The sequence below is a fragment of the Trichoplusia ni genome, chromosome 14 (genome assembly GCF_003590095.1).
Source record: "Trichoplusia ni isolate ovarian cell line Hi5 chromosome 14, tn1, whole genome shotgun sequence".
Classification (NCBI taxonomy): Eukaryota; Metazoa; Arthropoda; class Insecta; order Lepidoptera; family Noctuidae; genus Trichoplusia; species Trichoplusia ni.
The window spans coordinates 6,693,568-6,702,758 of NC_039491.1; the positions used below are offsets into that span (position 1 = coordinate 6,693,568).

General features: G+C 33.5%; 1 pseudogene; it reads right to left on the reverse strand.

The window, feature by feature from the left end:
* Nucleotides 1-7,632: 7,632 nt before the first annotated feature.
* On the reverse strand, nt 7,633-9,187 carry LOC113500815 (annotated as a pseudogene).
* Between the last annotated feature and the right edge of the window lie 4 nt (nt 9,188-9,191).

Sequence of the window (9,191 nt, forward strand, 5' to 3'; positions counted from 1 at the left end):
TGACAGCGTTAACGTTCCTTTCAAAGCATTTACTTGATGAGGCTCTCATTATACTGTCTAGTCTCTTTTTAGGTCATGTAAATAGATTTAAACCCAGGATCAGATTAAAGTTTTACTTTTCAGTAAAAAAATAACTTTTTTTATTTCAAATTTTAACTATCGATCGATCGATCAGAGAAAAAGTGTGAAATGGAACGTTTACGTACATTTCTTTCGCGTTGCAGATATTTAAAAACTCAAGTATTTTATGAATATTGAAACGTTTGAACCGTTAATTGTATTTCATTATAAGTACCATCGACTGTGTGGTTAACAAAGTATTTGAATGATAACTATACATTTAAATTACCTAAATATACTTTTCGGTTTAGGAAAGCTGGATCTCATTACAGAAAATGCTGGCTTCATTCAGTATGAGGGATAACAGAAACACACACACTTTCCTGGTAGAAGTCTCAAAGCGTAAGTAGACGATGAGATATCCCCCAAAATTTAATATGACAAAGACAGCAACGACTGAGTGCTTACCTCCGTAAAATTAGTTTTATTTGATCCCGATACAAATTTATCATGTCTAATGTTTTAAATTATGGAAGGGTCCATTGAAAATTATCTAACTTCGTTTCTGCTCTATCAGTCTGATTTTGAGGAATTTAACCTTCTTATTCATTTGTGGATACCTGACTACAAAAAGAACAAGTTTTTTTCTCGGTATCGATATTCAAATTACAAGTTATTGCCACAATGTTAAATCGTGAGCTTCGGCGCAAAAAGTGTTTGATAAAATCAATATGTAAGTTCCTATTGCTCTTCTTATAATATCTGTGGTATTGCTCATACTTACCTATCTACATTTATCACAAGGTGCCGGGTACGGATATTAACGTTCACAGTGTTCATTATATTGACTATTTGTGGGCGGTGATGAAAGAGGGTAGTTTGTCATTCCACACCTCATTATAAAACGAGATGACGCAGCCGATCTCATGACCAATTTGAATATGAAAGAGCTCCCTTTAGCGTGTTAGATTTAACAGCTATCAAATCGTCCAATATAATGACTTTCCATTCTTCAGCGATCGATATTGTTGTTTCGAAATAAGAAATGGTTTTGCATAATAAACATACAGGATGTTGACTTAAAGAAAGGAGGTCATTTTATTTATTCAATAAAGCTTTATTTTCTGGCATTTGGTTGGAAAGTAAGAGATGTCAGATTTTCATGTAAAAGTGTATGATGAATGACGTTTTTAATTAAATAAATAATGAAATATGTTACTCTTTATCGACCTGTAGTACATTCGTTAACTGTTTTAAACTCGTAAAGAGTTTTACCTACAGCCGTTACATTTGAGGTAACAATTAATTTATAAATATTAACAGGTAGGTACTGCAATCGTTAAGTGATGGTAGGTAAGATTCGCTTCCAAAGGAAGCAGTCTCAGTATATCTATAGACTTCTCGACGATGTACCTAATTACATTTTCGGCATTTTTTAAATTATGTTGTGGCGATCCCATTAAAATGCTTATAAAGTTAGCATCTCGCCAGTTAACGCATTATGCTTCGCTTTGAAAAAAGCCAGTTTGGAATTGTTAACAACTAGTAAGGCAAATGAGGCTTGAAATGGCTGTGAATTAAAACTTCCCAGTGGTGCATTATAGCTCATTACCGAAGTCCTTAAACACAGGTCTCTGGTCAAATTATATTAGTCCAGCTTCCTGTTTTTGTTCGCAAGCTGCGGCTGTGTACCCTGGACTAAGTGCTCTTATAAAATTATTGTTTTGTATGTTGTACGAATGTTAAACAGATCTCCTTTTTTCTTTTATAAGGAAGTGTATAAGTGTCGTGATTTAATATCTTCCTAATTACGTTCGCACCTAGAGTTTAATAAAACATCAGTATTTATTGTCCATATTTTTTGGTCTATAAAAATAAAATCAGGTGTTAAAATCAAAACAGCCGCAAGCACTGGGCAGTGAAAGGAAAGGAAACAAAGACTGAATGATCATTTCCTAGAGATTTCTGCAACTTGCGTTGTTGTTTGTTTGTTTTATTACTTCATCTGATCTGTTATTTCCGTACTCATATTTTACTTAAATATTGCTTTCGTTGTCATTACTATTAATCTACTGTAATTTGAAGCAGACTCCAGCGTAACTTGGGAATAGGCGAAACACAAGAAGAATTTGAATTAATAGTTGAGGTAGGTACCTAGGTTCTAACGATAAGCAGTACTGTTAGTACAAACAATATAAAATTCCTGACAAACGGAAATGTTTCAATAAATTCATGAATAAAACAACATGTTTTATTAACGACCTTCTGCGATAAGATGTGGGTATTCATCGATAAAACTAAAATAAACGACGAGATAAATAGCACCGTAGAAGAATACCTGAGAATCCAAAAGTTATATCAATAATTATAACATTCAATAATTTAAAACTATGCAGTGATATGAGGTCATAAACGTTGAAAAACTAAAATATGGCCTAAGAATGTGTTTCCGACACCAAAATATTGATTGCAAACAACAGTACAAGGTCGTTCCGTCGGCTGTTACACAATATTTGGGCACTTTTATCTAACATCTCCGATGTTATTCGTGGTCGTCATTCAAAATGTAACATGAATTATTTAGTTTCCCAAAATTATGCAACGGTACAAATTGAATTCGTTTTGAATCAACATGGATCCCCGCTGCGCACATCTCGCGGTTCTGCCCTGCAATAAAAACGTAGAAATATTTTATTGTGAATCGATTACTGGTCGATATATTTCGTAACACGAATAAATATAACGCGTACGGTGTAAGTGAGCCGTAAAAGTATTTTAAAACATAAAATACAGATGACAAGTAAGTACGAGACACGATTGCGTATCGAAATTCGTGACAATGACCACACGTAATTTAATATAAGGGTAAAATCCATAGTAGGTAATAACATTTATACCAGTGGTACTTGTTGTCAGCTACCCAAACTACATATTGCGTCGATTTGCATATTCCCAGTTTGTCTTCAGTAGTGCTAATCGGATTTTAATATTTTGTTTTTCTAATAATAAAATTGTGCGCTACAAATAAATAAATTAATAATTAAATGATATAAATACTGTTTTAATTAATAAAAGAACAATTACTTAAATTATCATATTTTCATATCCGACAATCTTAAACTGCGTTATTACGAGATTTGAAGGTAGAGTTGCGAGTTTATTGATACAGCGACGTTGCTGAACCGTTAAAGTCGCGCTTATGCATCGAAACAAAAGCAATTCTAACTTACGATAGTCATGCATGCAATGCTCTGATTACCAGTCAAAATCGTAAATTTTGTTCAATTTTCATCTCCTCCCTCAGTCGCATTTTTCTGTATGGTAGTTCCACTATCCCTGTATCCTTTTAGTTGGATTTTTTATGACAAACGGTCATAATTATACTGTCGCCACTCTTACTCGCCTGAGTTTCTGTTGCCTACTTTTTGCGCTCGAGAAACCAACGGCTGTCTCTCTACACAGAGTCACTATTACGTAGCGACCTCCCTAATCATACCCATCCTTAAATGGTTCGTAGCATTCGTTAGGTGAACATTCTATACAAACTTTTAAAACAAACACAGTTACGTAATTTCACGCCGTTCTCTTCCGTTTTGTTGCGTTTAGGAACTAATCGTTTTGATAACCACTTATAGATTTGAACGTTTAATAACTACCGTTTGTACTACTTAGTGAAAACGCGAAGTTTAAGTTTATATCACACAATTATTCAGAATTCGAAAGTATGAAAATGTGTGTATGTTTGTTACCTCTACTCGCCCTAAAAGGGTAAACCGATTTTAATGAAATATGGCTTGTAGGTAGCTGACACCATGGATTTACAAATAGTCTAGCTTTTATTTGACTTCGTTATGGGAGACAGACAAAGCCGTGGAAAACAATAGTAAATTATTAGAACTTAACTAAAGTTCATGTTATATATTTCCTGTATTTTTGTAAATTTATATTAAAATTCGTTAGTTATGTCAATTTTGTCTGTGAGGGGTGAGCTAATTATTGTTCTTAAAAAGTGATGTCAGTGCCACTTGCCGCCTATTTCTTTTTTTAAATGTAGAGATAAGTTAGGTAGTAAGCAAACGATTATTAGTATCCAAAACCCGATATTATTATTGAATATTACGCATGATGAAATACTAACGCAAGAAGTATGAAGTATTTAAAAAAAAATATTGACTTGCAGATACAGAGGCTAGAACACTTCGAAATTAGTGCTGAAAATCTATTAAATATTTATGAAACCTGAAACCTGAAAATGGTTTATGGAAGCTTACACAACCTAAGTGTCTACGATTGTCATCAATGTTCTAGCTTTACAGTTTCTTTCTCCGATTTTAAAGCATTAGGATATTTGTCTTGATTATCCCAAACTACTCCGGATCCAGTACTGGCTCTACAAAATAAAAATGCAAATAGGAAGTAGACCTGCTTTTATAATGAACATTTTTTAAAAAGAAGTCGGGCTGGGTTACCATTACATAATATAAGTACTAAGTATAGGGGTAAACAATAAGCTACATTAATCAACAAGCTAATCTTAATACAAATATAAAAGCACTTACTACCAGAGGAACATTTCGGTTTCAATACTGCAGATAACAAATCAGAATCGTGCCGGGTCCACATTAGCACGCGGCACGTTCCGGCCCGCACGGCATCTGATAGGTAATACACCAGCCGTAATGCGCTCCTCGGTACACTATTTCAAATGTTATTACAGTTGCCATGTTGTTCCTGCCGCGTAGACAGCTCATATCGTACGGAATAATCGCGAACCTCGCCCTACACCATCCGATACGGACCGCCCGATTCCTTGAACAAGTATTGCGTGAGACGGAAGCACTGATGCCAGCATAAACATTGTTTAAAGCACGTTTGTGTAGGTAATCTTGAACGCCTTTTCACAGCACACAATAAGGACATAAAATAAGTAGGTACCCACATTACTATAAACAGTAAGCAAACCTAACGTATAGCTCAATTTCATAGGCAATAATGTCTTAATGCAAAACCAACACTTGTAAGCCGATTTGTACATAAATTAAGCGCCACTTAATATGACAATTTACGAGCGTAGCCAAGGGCGTCGCCAGCCGATGGCGCAGGGGGGGGCAAGTTGACTTTACTTACTACAATTCATACTTTTCTCATTCTCTATGAATGAGAAAAGTAGGTATGAATTGTAGGTATTCTGTGACAGTACAGAGTCCAATGTGTAAAGCTACAGGAGCACGAGCTCTTGACTATGCAATAAAAAACTTGTAAATAAGTTATAATAATATTTATTAGAAAAATAGAATAAAAAGGAGTTTGAATTTGAATAAGTGTACAGCGTACAGCGTATTTTGTTTAATTATCAGAGAAGTCGGTATATCAGTTGTCTGGTAAAATATATTTATTTTTATACTCTTTTTTTATATTTAACATTGATTTATACGTAGATATCGGAAATTAATAGTTATTTTTTTAGCATTTTAGAATGAGAAACTGTCTAAACCGCATGGAAGAGGGTAGCACTTTTGTATCTGATCCGACGTAGACGACAAGGAAACACCGGCCCCATTGTACATCCACCCCGTGTTCTATTTAACCATTTTTTTATAAGTATCATTCGCTATAAATATTTTACATAATACCTATCAGTGTTTCTTTGTTTATTTTATTTAGCGTAATGTGTAAACGCATTACGCTAAATAAAATATTCAATTTTTCATAATCTATAATTTTTACCAAAACATATTACAATAACGGCTCAAGATTGTTTCGTCGGTCTTGACTCTCATGTTAATGATGTTACACTGTTTATATTGCATTCGTGTGATTCGCTACGCACACATAGACAATGACGCACTCTTTTACCTAAACTTGAGCGCAATCATTTTGTGAAATGGCTCTTAAGAGTGGAATTGGTGAATTCATTCGAGTTTCAACGCATGGGAATGATTGTTCAAGGCTTGAACTTCAAGCGAATCTAGTCAAATACTTAGGACTTTGGTTGCGTGATATTTGGCAAGTTTTTTAGAATCTCTAGGGGGGGGCAGCTGCCCCTTCCTGCCCCCCCTTGGCGACGCCCTTGAGCGTAGCTAACACGACTTCGATCGAGCCTTGTGTCCGCAAAGCCGGTGGAGCTGGCCGTCCAGAGATCAATTAATTCTCCTGCTAGCAAGGACATCTTTATAGCCTGCGTCGCAGTTTTAACGGTTCTTTGTAATGAACCCAGGAGTTCCAAGAGTCAAAAATTCTGCATCACTCAGCATTTTTTTAAGGATATTTTTGGATAACTTCTTAAGTAGAAACGTAAAAAAAGAACTTAAAAAAAATCCTATTGCAACAGTTTTTTTTTTCACAAAATTGAATTCAATGAATGATGACTGAGCATTCAAAGTAAAAAATATTATTAGTCCGTTCGATACATCAACATCAACATCAACTTTTTAGACGCCTAACGTATTTTTTCCTCTATCTAGACAATATATTGTACCTATTGATAAAGATAAACTGCTATGAATTTTAAAGGAACTCACCTTAGGGGTTTGTGACGTATAAAGACTTCTCAAACTTTACTTTACTTTAGAAATTAGAATTTCTAATAAAAAGAACTGTGTAAATAGCCCGAACTTGAGAATGCTATATAAATAGTTGATAGGGTACAATTGTTGGGAGCTTATTACAATGAAGGCAATTTCTTCAACTACTGTAATGCGACAGCGCTGCGGCGCGCGGCGATGCCATAGCGTGCCTGTAATAAATTCACTACAACGTAATAAACTTGGGTGGTCGACTTTATTGATATCGAAACAGCTTTGAAAAATACCTTTCTATGCATGATTAATTGTTTGTAATAACTAGGTAGGTAGTGGCCACTTATGTAGTACCTACATCGTTATCATCATATTTTGATGTTTCTATACAACTATTAGATAACTGTATACTTTGTGAGAAAGTATTTAATATTACGTGTGAACGATAACTTAACTACCTGTGTGCTAAATGAAATAAGAATAATAGAGCGTTAACTATCTAAGCTTCATAAAAATAGGTATTTATTAAAGTTAAGAAATAGAATTCGTAATTAAACTTGTTTGGATAGACTGCAATGATAAGACAAGTAATAAGTAGTAGGATGAGAGTGTATGATTATTTGTTTTTTCTTAAAATTTACAAAATAAAATCTCTTTTAATTTTTAAGCATAAAATAACATCATTTTAGAGTTTTTGGAAGTCATTTGAAAGACTGATTAATTAAAATGATTTTTTTTATTAGAGAAACTGGAAATTATAACTGCATTTTGGAAAATACCAATTTGGTTTTAGCTTTTAGCAGTACATACAATTTTGTCGACCTGTTAACAGTAATAAAACTGTATGGATTGCGAAAAGAGCTGTCTTCGATTTTATATTACTTTATTAAAATTTATTTATACAATTGAATGTTCCTGTTTTTTAAAGTAAATAAATATCTTTCGTGGATGCTCTGTATCTTTGACTCTTTGGTCGACACTGACAAGTGACTGGAATAAAATGTCATGTTTGACATTACACTGACGGTCCAACCTCAAACAAAAGCACGGATCGTTTTGCATTTTTAGATTCCTTGCATTTTCCTTATAGAAGCAGATTTTAAGAGTTATTCTTTAAATTAAGATCTAGAGACATGGGCAACTGGAAATTAGAGGTTGGACGGATGGCTATGTACACATCTTTTCCGGTAGGACTGTTCTTTTATTTCAATCAGCCAACTTATTTTGAAGAGTGGGTAACTAACACTAAGCGCCAAATATTTCCACCGGAGAACATGAAAGATAGAGAAGCTATACAGCAGCTCATCAAAGACATGAGAAAAAAGCAAATTGAAGCCCTCGATAAAGAATGAGTGTCAAGTGATGTGTTTCATGAGTAGTTACATTCGAATGTTGGACGACATGTACATAAACTGTCTATTTTATTATGTTAATTTGTAATGGTTAGTATTTTCCTAATTAAATGTAATTTTTCATAGGAAAAATTGTGTTTTTATTGTTAACTTTAAGGTTAAGGTTATTTGGGAGGTGAATAAGGTAAGATTAAGAAAAAGTAACATCCCATCACTCAATATATTTATTTACAAACATTTAACAATACTAAAACATAAATTTAATCAGCCTTTAACTTAATTTTATTTCTGTAACTTAATACAACACCTAACAAAGTTGATAACAAGGATGCATATATTACATATGATACACCATAATACTCTCCAATGAATCCTGAAACCATAGGAGAAACTACTCCTGTCAGGGATCTCATACTATTTGAGGCTCCTATTAATGTACCTCTATGATCCCCATGACTTCTTTTTAAAACCATTTCTAATGTAACTAACCTACCAACAGCATTACTTACAGCTAACGGTATTAACCAAAGAGTATAAATATAAACATTAAATGACATTAGTAATCCAAATAATGATATGCTTATTACTAAAAAACACATGGAAGTTTCGTATGCTGTAATCTTTATCATGGATATAAAAGTTATTGATAAAACCAATGAAAAAACTGCATATTGAACCTATAACTCCTTGAAAAGCTATTACATAACCAATATACTTGGGAGATAGATCATATACAGATTTCAAATAAAGTGAGTAGTTTGAATAGTAAACACCCATTGCAAATCCAATTAAAGCTTTGAAAAAGAAAATGTCCCAGTATATCGACCATTCTATGTAATATAACTCCACAATTGATTGGCGGATGCTTCCATATGCCGATTGTAATATACTCTTAGGAACAACTTTGGCCTTGGAATTACTTTTAGATTGCTTCTTATTATCACAGTTTGGTAAAAAATATACAATACCTGAAAAAAAAAACTTTGTTACCATCACATGACTAAGTAAATAATTTCACATGATACATTACATTGAATGATTAAGCAACTTCTAAACTACATAATTAGAATCAATGATTAACTAAAAATGAATTGATTATACAAAACATTCAAGGCCCAACTTATTGATAACACAATCTAAAATATCTTTGAAAAACAACTTACTAGAATTGATGGCAAAAAATATTCCAACAACTATGGCAATTAGTAGAAATCCATTTTCTGGATTATCTTCTGCTATGTGGCCTCCAATAATAGGGCCC